General features: G+C 39.2%; 1 protein-coding gene across 1 annotated transcript in view; it reads right to left on the reverse strand.

The window, feature by feature from the left end:
- CNGB3 (cyclic nucleotide gated channel subunit beta 3) overlaps positions 1 to 25,687 on the reverse strand; it is a 119,467-nt gene extending 93,780 nt beyond the window's left edge. Inside the window, exons 1-2 of the mRNA XM_061607103.1 lie at positions 25,601 to 25,687; positions 14,354 to 14,451 (exon numbers count right to left, since the gene is read on the reverse strand). The gene's annotated coding sequence lies outside the window, so the exon portion shown is untranslated. The remainder of the gene's footprint in view (positions 1 to 14,353; positions 14,452 to 25,600) is intronic.
- Between the last annotated feature and the right edge of the window lie 289 nt (positions 25,688 to 25,976).

Genomic DNA, 25,976 nt, shown 5'->3' on the forward strand with positions numbered 1-25,976 from the left:
GATGGTTTCATACATATCAACTGACTCATATTCTTAAAGATCCTGAAATTAAAAGACACACTACTCGCCCACTTACTGGATTTGAACATTCAGTGTTAACATTGGGGACTAGAGGGAAAGGTACCATGTCAGCGTTTTATAAAATATTATTAGGCTTATAAATGGGACAATTTACGGGGCTTAAATCTCAATGGGAACAGGATTTAGGTTTTGAATTAAAAAATACAGAATGGAAAAATATTTGCTTATCTAAATATACTAAATCTATATCCGCTACCCATAAAAAAATTAATCTTAAAATATTACATAGATGGTACTGAACTCCAACTCGATTATCATATATATCCTCTAATATGAGTCCATTATGTTGGCGCGGTTGTGCTAATAAAGGCACATATTTTCATTCCTGGTGGACATGTCTTAAAATTATTCCATTTTGGAATATGGTGCATAAAGAACTTATAAATATTACAAAAGAAAATATTATATTCATGCCGGAATTATTTCTTTTATTAATGTTTAGAGGAGAAAATGCTGAATTGAAATCTAAATTATTGATCTCTAAACTTGTAATGGCAGTTTGCCAAACGGTAGTACAAACCTGGAAAATATTAGAAAATTTAGATAAAATGGCATGGTATAGAAATAGATGGAATTTAGCCTTATTAGATAAAATTACCTATAATTTACATTCTTTACAAGAGAATACTAAATCTGACTTATATAGGGTTACATGGTGGTTATTTATTGAATATGCAAATAAATATGGTTTACATGACGGTCTCTCATCTATAGCAAGATCCATATAATTCACTTAAACTTTGGTTCTTATTATTACTTATATATGGTATAACTATAAGTTTATCACATCTCTCTTTCAATGCATTGAAAAATGATGTATGTTATTTATTTCTGTTATATATATGTTTATCCTCTGTGACCGGGGTTGGGGAAATTGTTGTTGTTTATGTTGATATGTATTGTTTTGTTATTAAAAAATGAAGAGAAAAAAAAGACAGGGGTGTATTTTATCACCCTATTTGTTTAATCTATACACATAACATATCATACGGAAAGCAGGATTGGACCAAGATGAAGGAGGTGTGAAAACTGGAGGGAGAAATATCAATAATTTAAGATATGCAGATATCATACTTAGCAGAAACCAGGAATGAGTTGAAATGAATGTTGATGAAAGTTAAAGAGGAAAGCACAAAAGCAGGACTACAGCGGAACATCAAGAAGACTAAAGTAATGACAACAGAAGATTTATGTAACTTTACAGTTGACGAGGACATTGAACATGTCAAGGATTATCAATATCTTGGCACAGTCATTAACCAAAATGGAGACAATAGTCAAGAAATCAGAAGAAGGCTAGGACTGGGGAGGGCAGCTATGAGAGAATTAGAAAAGGTCCTCAAATGCAAAGATGTATCACTGAACACTAAAGTCAGGATTATTCAGACCATGGTATTCCCGATCTTTATGTATGGATGTGAAAGTTGGACAGTGAAAAAAGGGGATAAGAGAAAATTTAATTCATTTTACATGTGGTGTTGAAGGAGAGCTTTGCACATACCATGGACCAGAACTATCATTAGAAGCTAAAATGATGAAACTGAGGTTATCATACTTTGGACACATAATGAAAAGACATGATTCACTAGAAAAGACAATAATGCTGGGAAAAACAGAAAGGGGTAGAAAAAGAGGAGGAGATGGATTGACTACCAGGACATAGACTGGCCGCATATGTGTTCCAGTCATGACAAAGAAGCAAAGTTTCTAGATATTCTAAATGACTGTTCTCTAGACCAGTTGGTCATGGAACCGACCAGAGGGACGGCAACCCTGGACTTAATCCTCAGTGGGGACCGGGACCTGGTGCGAGATGTAAGTGTTGTTGAACTGATTGGGAGCAGTGACCACAGTGCTATTAAATTAAACATACATGTAACTGGCCAATTGCCAAGAAAATCCAACACGGTCACATTTGACTTCAAAAGAGGAAACTTCACAAAAATGAGGGGATTGGTAAAAAGAAAGCTGAAAAACAAAGTCCAGAGGGTCACATCACTCAAAAATGCTTGGAAGTTGTTTAAAAACACTATATTAGAAGCTCAACTGGAGTGCATACCGCAGATCAGAAAAGGTACTGCCAGGGCCAAGAAGATGCCAGCATGGTTAACGAGCAAATTCAAGGAAGCTCTTAGAGGCAAAAAGTCTTCCTTCAGAAAATGGAAGTCTTGTCCGAATGAAGAAAATAAAAAAGAACACAAACTCTGGCAAAAGAAATGCAAGAAGGCAATAAGGGATGCTAAAAAAGAATTTGAGGAGCACATTGCTAAGAACATAAAAACCAACAACAAAAAATTCTATAAATACATTCAAAGCAGGAGACCATCTAGGGAGGCGATTGGACCCTTGGATGATAAGGGAGTCAAAGGTGTACTAAAGAACGATAAGGAGATTGCAGAGAAGCTAAATGAATTCTTTGCATCTGTCGTCACAGTGGAAGATATAGGGCAGATCCCTGAACCTGAACTAACATTTGCAGGAAGGGATTCTGAGGAACTGAGACAAATAGTGGTAATGAGAGAGGAAGTTCTAAGCTTAATGGACAATATAAAAACTGACAAATCACCAGGCCCGGATGGCATCCACCTGAGAGTTCTCAAGGAACTCAAATGTGAAATTGCTGGTCTGGTAACTAAAATGTGTAACTTGTCCCTCGGGTCCTCCTCCGTACCTGAGGACTGGAAAGTGGCAAATGTAACACCAATCTTCAAAAAGGGATCCAGAGGGGATCCCGGAAATTACAGGCCAGTTAGCTTAACTTCTGTCCCTGGAAAACTGGTAGAAAGTATGATTAAAGCTAGATTAACTAAGCACATAGAAGAACAAGCCTTGCTGAAGCAGAGCCAGCATGGCTTCTGCAAGGGAAAGTCCTGTCTCAGTAACCTATTAGAATTCTTTGAGAGTGTCAACAAGCATATAGATAGAGGTGATCCAGTGGACATAGTGTACTTAGACTTTCAAAAAGCGTTTGACAAGGTACCTCACCAAAGACTTCTGAGGAAGCTTAGCAGTCATGGAATAAGAGGAGAGGTCCTCTTGTGGATAAGAAATTGGTTAAGAAGCAGAAAGCAGAGAGTAGGAATAAACGGACAGTTCTCCCAATGGAGGGCTGTAGAAAGTGGAGTCCCTCAAGGATCAGTATTGGGACCTGTACTTTTCAACTTGTTCATTAATGACCTAGAATTAGGAGTGAGCAGTGAAGTGGCCAAGTTTGCTGACGACACTAAATTGTTCAGGGTTGTTAAAACAAAAAGGGATTGTGAAGAGCTCCAAAAAGATCTCTCCAAACTGAGTGAATGGGTGGAAAAATGGCAAATGCAATTCAATATAAACAAGTGTAAAATTATGCATATTGGAGCAAAAAATCTGAATTTCACATATACGCTCATGGGGTCTGAACTGGCGGTGACCGACCAGGAGAGAGACCTCGGGGTTGTAGTGGACAGCACGATGAAAATGTCGACCTAGTGTGCGGCAGCTGTGAAAAAGGCAAATTCCATGCTAGCGATAATTAGGAAAGGTATTGAAAAAAAAACAGCCGATATCATAATGCCGTTGTATAAATCTATGGTGCGGCCGCATTTGGAATACTGTGTACAGTTCTGGTCACCTCATCTCAAAAAGGATATTATAGAGTTGGAAAAGGTTCAGAAGAGGGCAACCAGAATGATCAAGGGGATGGAGCGACTCCCTTACGAGGAAAGGTTGCAGCATTTGGGGCTTTTTAGTTTAGAGAAAAGGCGGGTCAGAGGAGACATGATAGAAGTGTATAAAATTATGCATGGTATTGAGAAAGTGGATAGAGAAAAGTTCTTCTCCCTCTCTCATAATACTAGAACTCGTGGACATTCAAAGAAGCTGAAGGTTGGAAGATTCAGGACAGACAAAAGGAAGTACTTCTTTACTCAGTGCATAGTTAAACTATGGAATTTGCTCCCACAAGATGCAGTAATGGCCACCAGCTTGGACGGCTTTAAAAGAAGATTAGACAAATTCATGGAGGACAGGGCTATCAATGGCTACTAGCCGTGATGGCTGTGCTGTGCCACCCTAGTCAGAGGCAGCATGCTTCTGAAAACCAGTTGCCAGAAGCCTCAGGAGGGGAGAGTGTTCTTGCACTCGGGTCCTGCTTGCGGGCTTTCCCCAGGCACCTGGTTGGCCACTGTGAGAACAGGATGCTGGACTAGATGGGCCACTGGCCTGATCCAGCAGGCTCTTCTTATGTTCTTATGTTCTTATGACTTCATAAAGGAAGCCACAGACCTGAACTTACAAGATCTGAACAGGGTGGTTTATAACAGATGCTACTGGAGGCTGCTGATTCATAGGGTCGCCATAAGTCGTAATTGACTTGAAGGCACATAACAACAACAGCAGCAGGAAGGCAATAATTTTGGTCAAAATGGGTATTAATGGGAACAGATTCACTAGCATTAAACAAGAAAATCAGTATGAATATGACCTTATGTGATTCTCAGTGCTTAGACCTGTGTTATAATTATTGTTTTTAATTGCTGTAAACCGCCCAGAGATCTTCAGCTATGGGGTGGTATATATAAATGTAATAAATAAATAAATAAATAATATATTTCAAAAATGATATAAGACACTTTCAGGCATTATTTTTCTGAGTTAATGAAACATACAATGGGTGGTGGTGCGAGGACAGCATTAGCTCCACCTCACAGCACCTCCCTTCTGTGAGGGGAATAAAAGTTTCTACGTGGCCCCCATCACTATTCTTGTCACCCTGTATGAGTTAGAGGGTGACTTCTGAAGTGGGGAGGCACCTATACTTACAGAGGCCCTTTGTACGTTTTAGAATCCTGATTTTTCCAAGGTGCTCTTTCCTGCTTTCAAGTGTGGAGAAGTTTAGGAGCTTCTGCCAAATGGGGCAAACAATAGTTTGCACAAAGCACAATCCAGAATGGATCCAGAACTGGCTAAATCTCTGTGGGCCACTTTTGACAGGTGGGCAGGGCTGCATGCCTGTTAATCACTGGACATCATGTGACTTTTCCTTTCTTCTTTTACACCCTCAGCTTGAATTCAAGCCATGGCTGCAAAGATTCTGGCCGAAAGCAAGCCTTGCATTCAGTGGTGAATTTAAATTCAGTGCTGAATGCAAGCTTCACTTTTGGCAGGGTTCAACTCCAGTTGGGAACAAATCCCAGCAGGGGTTGCATTTGGTATCAAATGCAAGGAGTGCATTCTAAGGCTCCTGATGGTTCCTTTTCCTCCACAGTCAGAGGCAAAATGCTTCCGAATACCAGTTGCTAGAAACCGCAGGAGGGGAAAGTGCTCTTGCACTCAGGTCCTGTTTGTGGGCTTCCTGTGGGCAACTGGTTGGCCACTGTGGAGGATGCTGGACTAGATGGGCCATTGGCCTGATCCAGCAGACTCTTCTTATGTTCTTCTTATGTTCTCTGCAGCTGCATATCAGGTGTGGGGCAGGCGGCCATAGCTGGGGGGAAACGACACCTAAGTGCCCTTGTGGTAGAGGGAGGTTAAGAGTTAACTACCTATTACTATAGAAAGGATGTCTTCTACACTTTCTTCATTTCTTTGCTCTTGCTGTCTGTGTATGGACAATGAGAGAATGTAAATGCAGCATAGGTGCTGTAAGGGGGAGTGGATGCAGGGACCCTCTCTCTTTCCTTCAATCTGCCAGTGTTTGGATTATAGTCTGACGTTCTCTTTTATGGATTAGAAGATTTGTGAACGATGGGGGTGAGTGGGAAATCACATATGCATACAGAATAATATTTCCCTGTCAACAATTAGAAATGAGGATTAGCTTCCTACATTTTAGCCTTTCATAGCCAAAGGAGGGTAAGCAAGTTTATTAAACCCAGTCAAGCTCTGACTAATCTTTAATGACAATGCATGCATTTCTCTGAGACCAGAAGCCTGCGTAGTGACTGGCTCAAAGAACAGAGAATCAGTGATGAGTGTCCAGGACAAGAAGACGAGGAATTAAAGTTGATACTCAAAGGACTCTTTTCATTGACTGATATTGCTTGCTGAGCTGTAATGCTGAAATGCTCGCTCTGCTGAGCATTCATTAGAATATCAGCCATATCTCTAAAATCCTTCAACTTTCAGAGTCTTTGAGACTTCTGTGCTTCAGTCTCCTTGACACACACATACACAAACCAAGCTGGGTGGAAACCACTTTGCCACAGTGCTATCCACAGGCTATGCTATACCATAGCCTTGGTATCTGAGAATTTTGCAACCACATGGTTGTAACATCAGTCGTATTGGCATTTCCTACACAGTTGGTATCCTGCCAAGCAGGTTCCACAGTGAATTTTTGGTTTCGCCTCCAGGAATATGTTGCAGGTTCTGCCTTGTTCTAGTTGTTTAAAGTTCTCTAGACACTTCATCCACATAGAGTACTTCTTGGTACATATCGGGATCTAAAGGCTTCTGTGCAGACTGAGATCTGCATAGTGTCTCTTGGGCCTTTTTGTCACACTTAGTCCCAGTGTAATCTGGCAGTAAGGCCAAACCTTCACACTACAGCAGGCTTCCACTTGCATTGAGGTTCTGAGTCCTTCTGTGTCTGTCTGATGCATTCATGGTTCTTGTGGTGGTACAAAAGTAACTGCCTGACATTGGTCCATATAGCTCAATATTGACTACACCATGGATGGAGAGAATGAGGCTCTCCAGAGATTGTTGGACTCCCATCAACCCCAGTCCACATGGCCATTGGTCAGGGATGATGGGAGTTGTAGTCTAACAACATCCAGAGGGCTACAGCTTCCCATGTCTGGTCTACCCTGACTGGCAGTGGCTGTGGACAGCAGGGAGGGAATGTTTGCCACTCAGACCTCTTCCTAAACTACCTGCCTCTTAGGTGCTGGCATGTGTTGATGATCTCTTCAACCATGGCTGGCACCAGCCCACCACGGGCACCACCTCCCCCTGACAATGGAGTAGCACTCCTATCAGTATGTTGTAATGTGGCAAAGAAATGAGGGCAGAGAAAGTCAAGCATCACATGAGAACAGAGAGAGATGGGGAAAATGGGCTGCATCCTGACTTAAGTTAGTTGCTCTTAGTTCCCATCAAAATCAATGGGACAAGTTAAGATAATGACAAACTTGTCTCATTCATTACAATATGAGTGATGTTCAGCAAATTTACAGTGCAATCCTATGTGTGTCTACTCAGAAATCCTATTAAATTTAATGGGACTTAGGGTGGTATCAATGCTAATCCTACTCAGACTAGATCTATTGAATTTAAGGAACATGACTAACAGGTTCATTCATTTCAATGGGTCTACTCTGAGTACCATTTACCTGAATACAACCCTTACTCCAGATTAAGTATGCATTGGATTTTAGCCTTAGTCTGGATCCAATTTAATGTCTGTGTGTATATACAGTGGGACCAGATACCCTGTGAATTGCTAAAAAGAAATTGTGAACAAATTTTGAAGAATTGGTTTGGTGTGCCAAATATAGCACACAGTGCATCTGTAAAGCAAGTAAAACCATCCGTTTTTCTATTGGAAGCTCTTTGGGACTGTGCAAATCACCAGTGATGAGAATGTGGAAGAAAAAAAGGGAATTTGACCTGGTGAATTTGACCTTGACAACCACTTTAAATAGCTAGATATAGGAGAATACAAGGAGAAAACTACAGGGGGCAGTCCACATAATGGTAGCCAACAAAGCAGGATTGTACCAGGTGTACCTGAAGTAGGTGCCAGCAGCCAGGTAATAATTTGCCTTTGTCTTTAGATTCCCATCTGTTCCTATAAGCACTGTCCAATTTGCCTTGCATCAGAAACCAAGGGAGAACAGGGCATGTGGTAGTGGTGGGTGGTGGCAGCAAATGCTTCTCACAGATCTCTGCTACATTTTTAGAGCACATGTAGATTGGTGTGTTTAAAATATTGGACATCTACCACATAGGGATTGTTGCCAGCAATTCTCTTATTCTGGTAATCCCGGTTCTTGATTGTTTTCTGCTTAACTCTGAATTTCTATTTTCTTTTGAGCTAAGTAGGCTCAGCTGCTGCCATGGGGCTCATAACTCTCTGACAAGTAATTATGTAATTGGTATAAACACAGGCTAAGTGCATCTAAATAATCGGTACAGACAAGTGCTAAGTGCCAGATTTTTATCCTCTTGACTGTTCCCAAAATTTCTCAACTGTCTTCTTTCCTGACAACTGTCCTGGACTGAAATAAATGCTGGAATCATTTCAAGTGACTGCAATGGTACGATGATACACTCTATCAAACATTTACTGTTTCTCAGTAAAGTTTCTCAGACTTTATAACACTGTAATCCTCCATTAAATTTATTAGATCTTCTACCTTCTAGGTTATCCACTTCCAACCTAAAAAGCATACAGGCATGTTTACTTAGTGGCTACTGTCCTGATCCATGGTGATGTCCACCAGTAAGGGGAGATGATGCCTCAACTTAGATGAAAACCAGCAAGGTCCTGGAACAGAAGGTAAGGCAAGGCAGGGAGAGAGGTGGAGAGAGGTGACAGAAATGACTGACAGATAGGTAGATAGGAAGAAAGAATAGAGGTACTAACTTCTGCACAAATTTCTTTGGGCAGGACTTCAACTGGCAGAATTAGATTCCTATTCATAATTAAATTTACTCACAAAGTAAGTTGGAATGGTAAGCTGAGTGCCTTTCTACTGGGTTCTATTCCAAGAAAGTAAGCTACAGGTAGGACAGGACTGGGTGAGGCTGAGAAGAAACACTGCAGGGGGTGTAACTGTCATAGCCCTAGACCAGAAATCCTCTGATGCAGAGTCTTCCTACAACAGAAGTCCCCGGTCATTTCTGTTCAGATCTACTGGCACTGGAGCCTGCATGTCATGCCCTGAAGCCCCAGGAGACATCCCTGCCACCACATTCCAATTACTAGACCATAAACTCGTTGGAAAGCCCTGAGGAGCTTTCCCCAAAGTTGTTCCCACAACTCAAAACACCACTCCCTAGAAAAAATGGCTGCAGAAGCAGATACTATCCCATGAACCAGCTAGATCAGGGGTTTCCAAACTGTGGCCTGTGGACCAGCAGCTGTTCACGAGCTTCATTGAGGTAGTTTGTGGCATGTCTACATTAAATATCACATTGATTTTTAATTGTATTTTTATTGCTTCTTGTGTTTCTTAAATGGTATTTTATTGTATTACAGTACGAATTCTAAGGAATGCAAATTGTAATACAATCAAATACAATATAAGGAGTAAAAGAAGAGATAAAATACCATTAACCATCATACAGCATCTAGCACAGTGCACTATAATTGCTGCAACAAAGTGAAAAAAATTAAGTGGTCTGCCAAGACCATCAGCAGTTTTCAAGTGGTCTGTGGAGAAAGAAAGTTTGGGAACCTCTGAGCTAGATGAAGCATGCAGGGCACAGGCTTCTATCTTGACCATCTAGCCCAGACTATGAAGCTCTGCCATGTGCTCCAAAACATTGATGAGACAACTTTCTGCCTCAGTGGGACAAACTAACGGTGATCCCAATTTTGCCTAATATATTAATTTTCGCAACCAATCTACCCTAATAAAATGGATTTTTGTACATTATTTTCATAAATGTAAACATATTTGTGCACACTTTCCCCGAATATGCACATTTTTCATTTCTTTTTTTTTTTTTGGCTGGAGAACTACACCAGGGATGGGGGAGAAATTTGATTAAGTTTGCATTTAAATATGAACCTATTCAATTTGTACTTTCTGAAACAATATGAGAATTGAAACAGCGATTCTTTGAAATTCGCACTTATCCGAATTTTGTAATGGAATTCTCCAACCAATCAGTGTTTACAAAAACGTATATATTAGGGAAAAGAGTGTGTAAAATGAATATATTAGTGAAAATAGCATACAAGATGCATAATATTAAGAGAAATTACTTGCAAAAGTGTATATTAGTCAAAAGTACATACAAAAATGGTAAGCCTCCATAGGGAGATAAAATTGGCTCCCTGAAAAGAAGGTTATGACCTGCAGACTGGCAGATTTCAAGATGTAGGGGGCAGTGCCTCCTATTTAAACATCATTGTTTATGGGAGGGATCATACAGGGAAGGATGTACTAAATATCCTAGTACAAAATCAGAAGCCGTCATCCAGGACACCCATCAGGGTGATATGCAGATTAAGCCAGCTGTCTCCAGTATGTTCTGGGGTAGCCTTCCCCAACCTAGAATCTTCCAGATGTAGGCTACAATTCCCAACAGCTCCAGCCAACAAGGCCAATTGGTCAAAGATGATACTCCAAAATATCTGGAAGGCACAGGTTAGAGAAGCCTGTTTTGAGGCATAAGATAGGAGAAACTGGGGGGACAAATTTAGTCCTAATTTTTAGCAGATATTTATGAAGTGGTGAATACTAGAGATGTGCATGAGGTGCAACATCTGCATCTGTGCATTCTTTAAAAAAACACAATCTGTTTCTGAATTGCTCTTATAGCACCCTTCTCTTCAATCTGTGTTTCTGGTTCTGAGACACTGTGTAACACAAAGTTCTATGTCCCTCCATTAATTATAATAGGGAATCTAAAAACAGCTACAACTGTCCCCACTTTTTGGCCAAAGTGGATTAAATTTGCAAGCACAGGCCTCTCTTCTGAGTGGATTAAGCCTGTGAAATTGCAAACAAATAAATCCCAGGTCTTTTTGTGGGATTCACTTTTCTCCCCAACCCTTGATGGGGTGGGGAAGCAGGGGTTTGTCTCTTTCTTACCTTAAAATAATTAAGAGGGGACTGAGTGGTATGCATTCTTGCTTGTACATCTTTAAAAATTTGCAGCTTCACACTGGTCTTTCTTTCTGGTGGCTGCTTGTAGTCTCCAATAGACTTTACAGGCCTCCCAATAGGGCTTACAATATGAGGCTGCCTAGAATGCTGCCTACATAGTTTTGATGAGATCTGGGTTTCTTTGGTTTTTGTTAAAACAGAGCAATGTGTGTTTAAATCACCCCATAAATGAAGCTCTAAACTTTTTAAAAAAATCCTCTGTAGCTGTGCTTGAATAAAAAACAATGCAGAGTTCTTCACTACTTCATAGGCAACATTTTTGACATCCAGTCAGTTTTGGAAAGTCAGTAGTCCTAGAGAAACATAGTAATAGATAGGAAATACAGCACAGAGAAGCATATAAACAGTGACACTAGGCTTTGTGGACCCCCTGATCTGACTGGGGGGGGGGGTTGACATCATGGTTCAACTTGGATATGGAGGGAGATCATCAAATTACTCTGATTCACCTCATTACTCAGCACCCACGCAGAGCCGATGACATCCCTAGTGAATACTAGATTTCTGGCCAAAAACAACAGAATTGAGCCTATGTAAGATACTAAATGTGTTCTTTAAATTTCTCTCCCTGATACCCTCCCAGCCATGTGTTCTCTGAATGCATTCTCAGAAACAGTTTTACATTCTTTAATTATTGCAATTTTTTCCCTCTCTCTAGGTACCTATTTAAACTCGTGGTACCTATTTAAAGTGCTGGAGGGTGGAGCTGGTAGTGTACATGTTAGTGAAAGCAGGTGCAGCTGGGACCCTGACTGAAGGCTGTGTTTTCTCTCTCTCTCCAGGTACCTGTTTAAACTCATGCCTGGCCCAAAAGGGCTCTCATCCTGCAGCTGTCAGCAGGGGCCAACAGCCTGAGCACAAGATTCTGGCCTATAAGGCATTAATGGATTGTGCCAGCTTACTGGTGGGGAAGAAAAGTCTAGTCGCTGGATGGTTTCAACACAATGCATCTTCAAATCCATGGACATACAGCTGGTGCTACTGAAGATCAAGAATGATGCTACCCCGTTGTTATGGGTGTTGTGTGGGGGTGGAATGATTATGGGTGCTCCCTGGTGAGAGGAGGGAGCTCCAGGGGTGGGAAGTGTGTAGTTTTGCCCCACCTTTTGGTGAGAGATCATAAGTTGGGGTGGTAGCAGCAGACGTGGGAGTGATGCTGCTGCCTGTACACACAAGTGTGTGTTTGGTGGGTGAGGTTGTTTTATCTTCCTGGTATATTTGTGTTTTAATCTGTTAGTAGTGATTATGATTTATGATGTTAGTTACTTTAGGTTATATTAGTGGTTAAGATTCATTTAAAATATGTTTTGTATTGTCTTAAATGTGTAGTTTGGTTCTTATGATGTTTATTGTTAATGTTTAAGATGGTTTCTTTTAAACATTTTGTATTGTTTTAAATGTGGAATTTGGTTTGATTTATTTTTTCAGCCGTGTAAACTGCTTGGAGGCTTTTTTCAAGTATGAAGAGGTATACAAATTAATTAAATTAAATTAAATATAATTGTTGCCATTATATCATCTTTTCAATACCAGGTTGCATTCCATTTGTATATGCAAGACGTTGATGATAAAATTCTATTTGTTTCAAGTATTCAAGTATTCAGGTCATGTATTTATTTTTTCAAAATGGCCAAAAAAAGAGGAAATTACTCATTGGTCCCTTTTGTGTACAAAATTTTGCTCTTTATGTTAAATTACCTGTGCATTGCTACTGATTGTAAACCCCCCAACAAAGTATCCCATAGAACATACTGGAAAAAACTTGCATTGCTTGAGAACACATTTCATAAAAAATATTTTCTTTTTTTGTAGAAGATGAACCCCCTTAATGTAGGATCCTGTAGAAAAAGCACCTGCAAAATTAAATCAGTTTCAAAAGGCAAAAGAAACTTGCTTTTAGGGACATATATCATTTTATTGGCAAGAGACACAGCATCCAGGATTCATTATACAATTGATCACCATTGCCACAGTTAGTTAATTTCAGATTTTGTCCCATAACTGATTGCTTATATGAGGAGTAACTGATTGCTTATACAAACATTTTATTTACAAGAGAACAATAGCAAAATGAATTGCTTGAATAGTTTTATGAAAGATTCAGGGGGAAAGGGGGCTAGCACAATATCTCTAGTGTCACATGTCACAAAATCAATGAGCAACCATGCAGAGTTTCTTTTAAGTCGTGATACTACTGGGAATTCCAGTCCCTGACACTTTTGACTTGGAGGCAGACAGCAACATAAAACCTTATAGCTTCAAGGCTGGCTTGCAAACAATAAAAAGGAACATTTGTTCTGCTGCTTCCCACTGTTCATATGCACTCAGCAAGTAGATCTATATTTAAATTAATACAATTCTGTATTATTGAGATATAGTGGAATTCAGGTCTACTGCAATTTTTTAAAGCCTCTATTGCAGTGCATGTTTGTTATCTTAGTTTATAGGACTCCAGAGGGAATGAAACTTCTGCCCCTAAGAATTGCTAAGGTCAAGAGTGAACAGAATGTAATAGCTGTTAATTAGGATGAGGCTGTGCCTTGGGCCCCTGGCATTGGTCCAGGAATTATTCACTTGTGTAAGGCATGATTGGGCAGATGTCAGGCTTGTGAGATCAACTTTGTTTTTTGTTTTGAATTTCAGAACCCCAAAATTCACCAACTGGAGCCTGGTGCTAAAGATCTAGAGTTAGAAGTAGAGAATTCTGGTCCCAGGACTGTCTACAGTACCAGAACTGAATGGATATAACAGTTCTTCCACTTCTGGTCACCCCAAACTTTCTTCATTTTAGCAGTATGCTTTTGGGGGGCAGGGGCAGTCATTTTGTTGCTGCTATTAATAAACAAGTGGGAGTCAGGAATCCTTGCTGATCTGCTGCAAATCAACCAGAGATCCACCAGTAGATCCTGCGATGGGGATTACAAAAAGGCCAGGCACTGGAGGAAATCAAGGGACAGGCGAAGTCAAGTCAGGTAAGGCCAGTTTCCCATCGCAGGATAAGGATCAGCAGTGCCAGTGGATCAGTATTAGCAGCATAAGGACCCTGAATCACGATGATGGTGAAGACAGAATATGTGCAGTGGGAGAAGTAATGGTGGGCAGCAGTGACAAGCTGCTGTAGTGCTCAACACTTTGAGCAAAAGACAGTGGCAATGCAATGGGAAAGCTTTTCATGTCACATACTTTGAGTAGGGTAGTAAACAGGAAACAGAAAAAATAAAGGTTGCTCTATGCCTGCCAAAAGCATTATAGTTTTAAAAGCTGAAGCGGTACAACCCAGTCACTGGTTTACCATCTCATCTGGTGTTTGTGAGAACGAGGCCAGAACAATGACCGAATTGCATCCAATGTTGGCCAGATAGCTTTTGCAGTTCTGAATGCATATGAATGACACCTTCCTATTGATCCGTGTCTCATATAGTTTGTCTCAATGAGAATGTATTACTGACCTTGTTTATTAGAGTTTGGCCGTGCAGCGTTTTCTGTCTCTTTTTTTCAGGGCATCATTTGTGTTCTTATTTTTGTCTTGTTCTTTCTTGTCTTCTTCCTTTAGGGAGAACAGCAGAAGTACAGTGCATGTGCAGATAATGAATTTTGGGTGTTAGTTTTTCTATGACTATGAAAAAACACCTTGCAACACTAGGAAAGGGAAGCTTGAACAGTAAAAGGGGGGATTGAGAGAAATGCATATAATGTGTTGCTTTTTCAGGATATGTTAAGGATAAATAAAATGTGTGATTTTATTGTTCAAAATAAATAATTACTCAATTGATAGGTTGCAGTAGATATTCTATAGAGGCTGAAGCTGAGGCAAGTAAAAGAAAAGGGACTTTTTCTTTGAACAGGATATGATTAACCACAAGCTATGAGGCTGTAGCTGCTCTGTTTGCTTTGTAGACAAACTTAATTTTAAAATAGATAAAGGATTCATGCTTGGCTAATTTAGAGGAGGTTTTATTTCTTTGCTTGATGTAAAGAGGAGTAGTTAAATAATAGATTGTTTTAAATGACTGTTTCATAGATTGACCTTAGGCAAGACGTTGCTAGGTAGAAGGGGTTTTTTCACCCATAAAGATAGAAGAAGATAAGATGGCCATCTGGAACACAGACAGATGAAACTTGTTTGTGGTCAAAATCGGTTTTAATAATAAAATGGGGATTTTCGCGTGACAGAATTATAGGGAAATTTTACTTTGCTTGACGTAATGGGAGTGTTTTAAAGATATTCTGCTTAATTAATATTTACATAATAAATATTGGTATGGGGCAATGTAGAATTAAGTAATAAGAAATCTAAATAGGGATGGGACTTCATTAAGGCGTTCTTCGGATAAGATTGTAAACCCTGCCTCTGGCCAATCAGGAGGCAGGGGAGGGAATCATAGCGTCGGGCTAGGTGATAAAAGTCTGTATCAATGTCATGTTGGGTGTGTCTGCCTTCTGGTAGGACACCTGTCCTTGCAAGTACGAAATAAAAGCTTTTAAAATTGATTCACACTTGTCTCTGTCGTGGGTCTTCCACAGGAGACCATTTTTGGGGTCTCATAGGGGGTTTTTCCCTTAAGGAAAACCACGTTTCTTACAGATGGGGGCTCGTTGTCCGGGATCCAGTCCTTGAAGTGACCACTGGTCCTAGTTCTACTGTGGGAAGACGCGTCCTGTTGACCTTTCAACAGTCCCAGGTAGTAAAGGAGACAGTTTGGTTCTTCAACTGACAAAATGTCCCAGGACCTAATTTAATAGACCAGACATTGTGAATCAGGGGGAAATTCTTTGGGTGTGTGTCTCTTGGAAATGAAAAGATCTGGAACGGTAGACACCCGGCGAGATACTCGTAAATTTGACCAGGCAACGCCGTGCACGGATCAAGGTAAGAAAAACATTAAAGGCACTGGAAGGTTAATGTGAGTATTACCTTGATGGTCAGGAAACCAAAGTGTGAGGAGTTAGAGGCTCCCTGACTTTGGTAGTCCAGGTGTGAGGAGTTAGAGGCTCCCTGATCTGGCAAACAGGGTGTGAGGAGTTAGAGGCTCCCTGACCTTGGTAAAGGACTGGACCTTACTGTCCTGTGTGTGAGGCAGGAGGAGTGGGGATAAAGTCCCGGGCTGGACCTTGTCTTCCTGTGTGAAAAACAGGAAGAGGAAGGTACTGGCCTTAAAATTGTAAGTGTGTGTGTTAGACCTGAGTGTGAGTGACTGAGACGTGTTCTAAACACGAAACGAAAGGAAAGAGTGAAAGAAAAAGGTCTGACTTTAGAAATGGGAAATAAGAGTAGTAAGAAGATTAAAGATCAGACTAAAATACTTAATACAAAAATACCAGATAAGGAGATTAACATACCTCCTGAAAGGCCTCTGGGGATAAGATTAAGGACTTGGGAGGACTTAGAATGTACCGGAACAAAGACAAGAAGAAAATGATTCAATATTGTTGTTTTGAATGGCCAAGCCAGCCCTTACAATTTCCAGCCATATTTTGGCCCAAATTTGGATCTTTTGAGTGTTGGCTTTGTATATATATTTAAAATGTCTATGTGAATAATAAAGAACCATTCCCACGGGAAGAATCAGATTATGCATCATGTTGGGTGGGAAATGTTAGTGAGAACTGTTATTTTTTTAAGATTCAGAAAGATCCAGGATAGAACTAATAAACCAACTAAAAAGACAAGGGAGGTAGAGAAATCTAAAAGTCCTCCCTGGGACCTTCCATCCTATTTAGGAAATATAGAACTGAGGGAACTGCCTGGAGTAGACCTGATTAATTTGGATAAATTGATGGTCTCCCTCAGTCCATCCATAGCTCCCTCTGGCCCCTCATCAACTTCCAGTAAAGTTGCAACAACTTAAACAGAGTCTGATACAAGACCCACTATTAATGACTATTCTACACAAAGGAAGTCACAGGGGGATACAAGTTATGGATGTATGGGTGTTTATACAGTAACTAAACAAGTTATTTAATGAAAAGGCAAGAGAAACTGCCTTACAGTCAGAACCAATCACAATTAATATATTAGTTCCATCAGTACCAATTATAGAAATTGTCCCCAGTTTCACCAAACAGGAAATAAAACAATTAGAAAATTAGGTTTGAATAATCATTTGGTGTTGTTGGTGTTGGGAATTAAGGATGTGACAAAAGAGATGGACAATGTTGTGAAGATAAGTCAAGGCCATTAATTTAAGGATCCAATAAGGGTGAGAATTGTGGTCTGGACATTGTACATGTGTTAGAAAGGGTGGTGTGGGACAGGTAATGTCCACAACCACAGAAACCGAATTAAATAAGGAAAAGGAAGAAAAGGAAAATTTAGGAGAAGGCTGTTCCCTTCACCCCAGTGTTTTCAATTGAGAGGTGTAGAAAGTTGTTAGATAAAGAGTGGAATTTGAAAATAAGAACCAAGTACAGGAGGTCATATTAGGATTCAGACCAAGATTAATGCACCCAAGTTAAGATAAACCCCACAACTCATCCTCTGGATTTTGTAAGGAGATCCCAAACATTGTCAAGGATTTGTTGTGGAGAAAAATAAATTGAGAGCAAAAAGAAGTAAAATGTGTATAAAGATGGTCAGTTTTACCCACTTGTCACTTTTGTAACAGAAAATAAGAAAGTAAAATGTCCAAAATGTATGAGAAATATGGCATGTTTCCAGTAGAATTCTTGTCTTTGTGGCATACCCATATAAGCACTTAAAGCAAAAAGCAGCAGTTCCCAGAAGAAAGAATCTTTGATTTAGAATTAAAATAATTAAAATGGCTTTGGAAGATAGGACTTGGTTTTCCAGTTTTGACAACTAGGTCCCCCTAAATGAGAAGAGAGCCTATTAAATTTCTGATCAGTTATAGGATGAATATAAATTTTATTTGGGTTATTGGTGTAGGACCAATTACTTTAAAAATGTGGAACTGCCATATGATTTTACATGTATATCCCTTTTGAGGGAAATTACTCTATCCTACTCCTTTGTTGTCTAATGAGTAAGGATTTATGTATAAACATTCAGGTTCTTAGGAAAACTTGGAATGTTTCTCAGTAGTTATGAAGTAGTGCCTGAGTGGGGACACTCACTCAAGATTAAAAATAATTGGAATAGGCAGTATTTAGTTATAAGTACATACTCCCAGGAAAGTGAACAATGTCATGAGAAGAGAAAGGGGAGTCATGACTATAGTAATTATGTATAAGGAGAATGAGATATAAATGAATTTGACTGATTTAATTAGGAAATAGTGTCATAAATATTGTTAAACCAAACACAATTTTAAGATAAATTGTTAGATGAAAAACATTGAGAAATTCTGTATACAGAATTGACACATGTGTATACTTTAATCATTTGATAGGATAAAAATCATATTAATGTTAGTTTATAAAAAGTAAAGGAAGGATATTTAAGAAACTAAAAGGTATTCCTACCGTTTTATATTACATGGTCTGGATTATTGGTCCTGCCAGTCTTTTGATGGAGACTTCTCCATGAGCCTATTGTCCTTTTGAAGGGCCAGAAACTTCACACCTGGGCATCTACTGAAGTGGACTTTCAGCTGTGCCAGTTTCCTTAAAATCCAGTCCAACGGTCATCTGAAAAGTCCAGATCTGAACGGGCTTTTGGGATAACATCCAGTTGAAGAGATTACTTCATTTCAGTCTGTCTCTCTCAAGTGAGTGGCAGGGACTTTCCCAGCTGAACAGATCGCTCAGGGGAAAGTTCACAAGTGTGCATTATCTTTGCTACAGCCTGACATTCAACTTGGGAAAAAGAATCTGAAACAATTGAAACAGACTTTTTGCTTTTTGTAAACTAGTAGTTTGATAAATTGTTCCAACACAGGCTGAAAAGTCCAACCTTTTTGAAAACTGCCCACAAAGGAACTGTTTCTGTGCTAACACAGACAGATTCCTATTAATAGAACAGGAGGAAGTGCCTGTTTGTGACAATTGTGATAAGATAAGGGGCAATATAATCATAAAATCAGTATGGGTTTTAAGTTTGATAATAAGTGTTAAATAGTGGAGTCCTTTGTAGGGGGAAAATCATTGTGTCTGGTCCGATGGATGTGGCAGGTGGCCAACTGCCTGGACCAGAGGACCTAGACTGATGTTACCCATTCAATGGATTATTATGCTCATGTTGTTTTGCCAGGAAAAGGGGGGTACAGGTAAATTTCATGGCAAAACAGTGTCTGGTTATTTATGTGAGAATTTCACTCTAGGGGAATTCTCTCCTTTGCTTTACTAAGAAATAAGGTAAAATGGAGTACTTAGATTACTCTTTTATAGTTAAAGGGGTACTTTAGGATAATATCAGAAATGATCATGGTATTAAAATTATTTGTATTTTTTATGTTAGTTTTGTTTTGGGTCATGACAAGGATGGTGGACATTCACTTCATGGCCCAGGGTTTCAGGACTCATTACAGTCTGACCCTCCTTTTGCATGTTCATATATTATGGCTATTATACATTTTGTAACTGTTACTGTATATATGAGTTGGAGATTATAGACTACTATATTTAGGGGTATGGCAAAAGCACTAACATTTGAGACCAAGAATCAGTTATTGAAAAATTAGATACTGGCATTATTTTCTTTAACTCCTACAGGATTGAGTTAGAGGATCAAAACTGGACAGATAAGGAGAGATTTGAGACTTTATTAATTCCAGAATTAGATACTTGGAGTTCAGGGTGGGAATGAAAGGGAACTTGGATTAGGACCTCCTTTAAGGAATGAGGTTAAATGACAAATGAGAAGAAGGTTACCTGTTATAATAGAAACCAAATTTCTGCCTGTAAGGGAGTGGGGGGGGTCTCAACCAATAATATTTGTATACAAGAAACCTGAACACTTAAGACCAAGGGTTCTAGTACAAACACCCCTCGAGATTGAAACAACACCTAACAGAATACCCCAGGTAGGGGTTAAATGTATAATGATCCCTGAAGTAATTTGTACAGGAATTGTTTGGATTGGAGTTGTAATAATAATAATACTTTGTCTGTTGAACATTTTCTTATATTTCTGGTTTTGTGAAGCGATTACCAGAGATGAAGAGGTGGATTAGTCTAAGCAATGTGAAAGTTAGGATGGGAGTTGTGTTACCTGGGAGAAAATAACATTCGAAATGTTGTTTTCAGATAATAACACTCCCATCAGAAAAAGAGCCAAAAATGCCCAAGAAAAGTCATTCAGCCCACCACAGATTGACCTCCATAGGGTAAAAGTCATAGAAGTTCAGGATGAGCAAGTTGAATAGGAATGGCAATAGGAATAAGTGTTATATTGTTTAATCAGGAACAGGAAATATATGTTAAAATATAAAATTCATGAGAATAGTAAGAAAGCGGCAGACGGCCAATAATGCCAGACAGAAGGTCCGGACCCAGAGTAGTTTGGTTAGGACAGTCCTATCCCGTATACTTATATTCAAAATAGAGACAAGATATGGAGAAATAAAATGCCTGGGTAGGATGGGTAAAATATATAGTCGAACTGCTATGTTTGTGCAACAGGCAGGCTAATAGCACAAATAAGCTCCCTCCTCTATAGAAGGACCAGACAGTACCACTAAAATAAGTTGCCTGTTGACTCTGTACCAGCATGAGAATGCCTGGAACAATGAGACCCTGTCAAGAGCTTTCCCACCAGTTCCCAGCCTTAAAACCTAGAGACTAAGGACACCACCAGTCCAGAATTTCTAGGACTCACTCAAGAGGTGGGAACTTTGGATGGTTGTACAGGAGATGGGTTGAGTAGTTCTCCTCACCCTCAGGTAACATGGGCAGACTTATTGTGGTATGGTTGAGGTGGAACATGACAGGCTATCCTTCCTAAAAACTGGACAGGGACATGTGCTATAGCACAATTGGCAAAAACCATTTACCCTGGCATTTGAACAAACTAAAATGTTTAGTAGAAGAAATAAAAGAGAGGCAATAGATTCCTCAATTGATAAAGGTATTTATATAGACTCAATCAGGTATAGATGACCAACTTACTGGGTGGTTGGAGTCCAAGTTTGGAAAATGGAAGGGATGGATTTTATATATTTACCTCATTGATAATAGTAGCAGGGGTATTGATTGTTGTGGGGTGTTGCATCATACCATGTGTACAAGGCTTAGCACAGAGAATAATAGAGACGGCTGTAACCAAACAGATGCCTTTAGAACCTTCTCTTTATAATGAAAATGTGTTACTTTTAGCAGAACCAGAAGGAGATTCTCAATCCCAGGAAGCTCGATGTGAGACCATGTTAGACGAATTCAACAGAAGCATGAGAACTTAATGAAAAAGACAACAGAAAAATTATAAAATAAAAAGAGGAGGGATTGAGAGAAATGCATATAATGTGTTGCTTTTTCAGGATATGTTAAGGATAAATAAAATGTGTGATTTTATTGTTCAAAATAAATAATTACTCAATTGATAGGTTGCAGTAGATATTCTATAGAGGCTGAAGCTGAGGCAAGTAAAAGAAAAGGGACTTTTTCTTTGAACAGGATATGATTAACCACAAGCTATGAGGCTGTAGCTGCTCTGTTTGCTTTGTAGACAAACTTAATTTTAAAATAGATAAAGGATTCATGCTTGGCTAATTTAGAGGAGGTTTTATTTCTTTGCTTGATGTAAAGAGGAGTAGTTAAATAATAGATTGTTTTAAATGACTGTTTCATAGATTGACCTTAGGCAAGACGTTGCTAGGTAGAAGGGGTTTTTTCACCCATAAAGATAGAAGAAGATAAGATGGCCATCTGGAACACAGACAGATGAAACTTGTTTGTGGTCAAAATCGGTTTTAATAATAAAATGGGGATTTTCGCTTGACAGAATTATAGGGAAATTTTACTTTACTTGACGTAATGGGAGTGTTTTAAAGATATTCTGCTTAATTAATATTTACATAATAAATATTGGTATGGGGCAATGTAGAATTAAGTAATAAGAAATCTAAATAGGGATGGGACTTCATTAAGGCGTTCTTCGGATAAGATTGTAAACCCTGCCTCTGGCCAATCAGGAGGCAGGGGAGGGAATCATAGCGTCAGGCTAGGGGATAAAAGTCTGTATCAATGTCATGTTGGGTGTGTCTGCCTTCTGGTAGGACACCCGTCCTTGCAAGTACGAAATAAAAGCTTTTAAAATTGATTCACACGTGTCTCTGTCGTGGGTCTTCCACAGGAGACCATTTTTGGGGTCTCATAGGGGGTTTTTCCCTTAAGGAAAACCACGTTTCTTACAGGATGATGTTGCAAAATAAGGATGAATTAAGTAGCCAAAAATTACTTGAAAATCACCACTTCGGCTTGTTCTGGATGAATGACAGTTGCAATTTGAAAAGCTGCAGCTACAAGTATAGTGTGAAATGTTTTGAGGTGGAGGGAAGATGAAGGGAAAGCTGAAAGTAGGACACACTGAGGCGTATGAATAAAATAGTTGAAATGGCTAGCTCAACCTTCCCACATAAACTAGGTCTAGCTTACCCTGAGGTCTTCATTATGCCGTTATCTCTAATTTCAGGTCCAAAACAGATGTACAGCTATTTATTACATTATAATCCTGTGGTGCTAAGGTTTATGTCTCTTTGTGTCTCAGATGGCTAGATAAGGCCCATGTTAGACTGGAAGGTGAAAAGAAACCACCAGGCCCCATTTCAGGTTCAGGTCTTTGATTTCTAACACAATTTTCACAGTGGCTTTGTCCTTCTTCAGGCACATAAATGTCTTAACCAGGTAGAAGGCATGTGGGCCACGGTGCACATGCTTAACAAGCCTCCCCACAGTCGGGAAACCTGCACGATCAGTCAGGGAGGTGGGCCCAATGCACTTGCCTCTCCTATACAGTTAGACACAAAGGATGTTTGCACATTGCATTCAACAAGTGTACAGTTTGTGTAACTGTAGTTAAGTAGTACAATTATTCACATGTAACATCCAATGAATGTAGCGTCTACTTATCTGTGTACAGTATATGATAGCTGAGCCGTACAAATAAACAAGTGTACACTCATACACGCAAGACAGCTGTTCAGTGTAATGTGGGAACAAGCCCATTTATAACGCCTGAAGAGGGTTTTAGAAGGCAGTGTTATGAGACTGTTTTGTCACAAACTCTGCTCCTAAAATATAAAAGCAATACCACTCTCTTGAGCTTTTGCCCATGACACTATTTTCAAGAGGGTCATACAATTAAATATATCTCTTTGAGGGCCAAAATCTGTCACTAGATCTCCTAACATTGCTTTGTAACTGTCAAGCAGTGATGGGAATTTGGGAGTGGAGGGAAGACTCTCAATAGATAATGAATTAGACTCTCTGTCTGGTGACCTTTTTTCCAACCTAAATGCTGTCCCCCAAGTTGCTACTAGCAGAAAACAGACACGCATGACACAGGTTCCTGGCTAATAGCAACTTGCATGGCGAGGGCAGAATGTGAAAACAATATGGGGGGGGAGAGACTTAAAACCCCATCCCCCAGCACCACTGCTTTGGTTGAAATTTGTATCCCCCACATCTCCTTTTTTGAAGTGTAAAAAACCCCATCTGGAGATCCAATTACAGATCTTTCTTTCAGTAGTGGCCCCTCAACGATGGAATGCCTTCCCCAAATAGCCCCTCCCATGAGTGCCCATGCCTACTTTAATATCGTTTCAGCACCAGGCAAAGACTTTTTAAATTTTATTTTTTTCCCCCAGGCTTTTAAATGCTGTTATGGTTTTATACCATTTTAGCTCTGCGGATTTTATTCCCATGCCCTCAGTTTTAAATTTATTTGCTTCTTTCCTTCTATCCTCTGTTTTAAAGAAATTTGTGATTTTAAAATGTGGGTTATAGCCTGCTTTTTTCATTGTAATTTTATTTGTTTAAATACCTGTAAACTGCCCAGAAAACCTCAGTTACCGGATGGCTTATAAATAAATAAATAAATAAAATAAACAGACAAAATCTTGCATGTCCCGTTTGTTTCAGTCCTCATTTAAGCTTAATGGACAAAGCTTATTTGTGAAAGGAAACTATCCCCCTCATAAGTCAAGAGATTTCACATATATTTACATCCTGATCATAAGCATATTTGTTTGCAAGTAAGTACTGTTGTTTTCAGTGGAAATTACTTTCCTCATAAAGTGAGTTTAGGATCACAGCCTTAATTAAATCCCTTCATCCAACAGAAGCAGATTTTCCTTTGTTCACAAGGAAGCAATTAAGATGAATGGCTCAGAGCTAACAGCAAATAATTTGTGTGAATTGTGTTGTTTAAAAAAAATTACTTAGCCACATCCTGGTGCTGCGGTTAATCAAACTGTGTTATTGCTGCTTTGATCTGTAAAGTTGTATGATTATTCAGATTTACAGCAAGCCCAAACAATTCTTGACAGTTGTAAAATATTATTTAAAGAATATTACCTTATGCAATTTATAAATGTGTCTTAACGAACTTTACCTGGTTGAATGATCCTTTTACACTAATCTAATATTCATTTAAAACAATCAGAAGGAACACAGAAACATAGAAAGCTGCCTTATACTGAATCAGGCAGGCCATTGATCCATCTAGCTCAGTATTGTCTACACTGACTGGCAGTGGCTCTCCAGGCTTTCAGGCAGGGGTCTCTCCCACCCCTTCCAGGAATTGAACCTGGGACCTTCTGCATACAAGGCAGACCTTGTACCACTGAGCTACAGGCCATCCCCTGTGGGGGATGACTTCATGGAAAGTTTTAAAATATAAAATAGTGATGCATCAAATTCTGCTGCCAGCTTCAGGTCCAGTGAGGTCTCTTGTACCTTTGACATTATCATACCAGTGTGGTGCTGCCCATAAGAGCCTCCATTCCTTCGTCTCCTTGGTGATATCTGGATTTAACATCCCATTTGAGTCGTGTGAGGTAAAGTCCTACGCTGGGGTTGGCAGCATCAGGTGAGATGTTGCATTGATGGTTGATGGTTACTTAGCAATCTGACCAAGTCAGGCAGAAGGTGGATCCAGAAGTTACTATAGCCCCTTGGAACCCACCCAGGGAGAATCTATTTTTAGCATTACTAAAATAGTGAGCTATTTGAATGAATTCATCTAGTTGCATGCATAGAAGGAAGATTTTGCCAGGTGTTGCTATATCTGAGATAAGTCTCACCAGGCTACATATTCTCTTTTATGCATCTCTTAATGATATAGTGTTATGAGCATGGGGGTTGGGATGGATGATTCCTGTGGGTCCCCTTTCCAGCCTCTGATTTGGAATCCCATGCCCTGGGGCTGGCTCTGCTGATCAAAAAATACGAGGTGTGGACATTCGTAGATAATAAGAAAAAAAGAGGGGAAACCCCAGAATGTCAAAAAAGGGAAATTCCAAATTTATATTTTTTCTTTATTGATTTCTATAAAAGAGAATAAATTTCTTTCAAATACCCAACGCGTTTCAGCCCTATACAAGGGCTTTCATCAGGGGCTATGAACAAATAGAAAAACATCATTTTGACAGACATATACAAATTTCAATCTCTATTAAAACAATTTTTATATAAAAACATTCTTCATTTTGTATATTCTCAGACATTTCATATATGCAAATGCAGAAATGATTTTTTGTTACAGTAGCTTCTAAAGAATTTTCCTTCTTATGTTTCTGTACATAATATAGGTAAGTAAATTCATATATAGCATTTATTTGTAATATTTAAAAGATACTTACATTTAAGTTGTTAAAGTGCTTTATTCAATAGAGTTTTCTATCCCACTTTTGCTGTGAATGGCATCAATGTATTTATGATTATTTAAAACTGGTAGGAGCTTTTATTATTATTTTTTACTTGTTTGGAGAATAATTATTCTGACCTTTAGATATAGGATTAAGAACACCTGTTGAATACTTGTGAGTAAAAAATGTTTTTGGACCTGAGGAATCCTTTACATCAGGGGAAGAAATGAACACTCCTCATTTAGGCCATTAGGTGTCATTGTTTTGAGTCTTAAAATCCATTCTATTTCTTTTTTATATAAAAGAGAACTAGAAAATGATCCATATATTTGTTGTAGGACCCAAAATTTTAAACCTGTATTAATATATT

The sequence above is a fragment of the Rhineura floridana genome, chromosome 1, assembly GCF_030035675.1.
Source record: "Rhineura floridana isolate rRhiFlo1 chromosome 1, rRhiFlo1.hap2, whole genome shotgun sequence".
Taxonomy (NCBI): domain Eukaryota; kingdom Metazoa; phylum Chordata; class Lepidosauria; order Squamata; family Rhineuridae; genus Rhineura; species Rhineura floridana.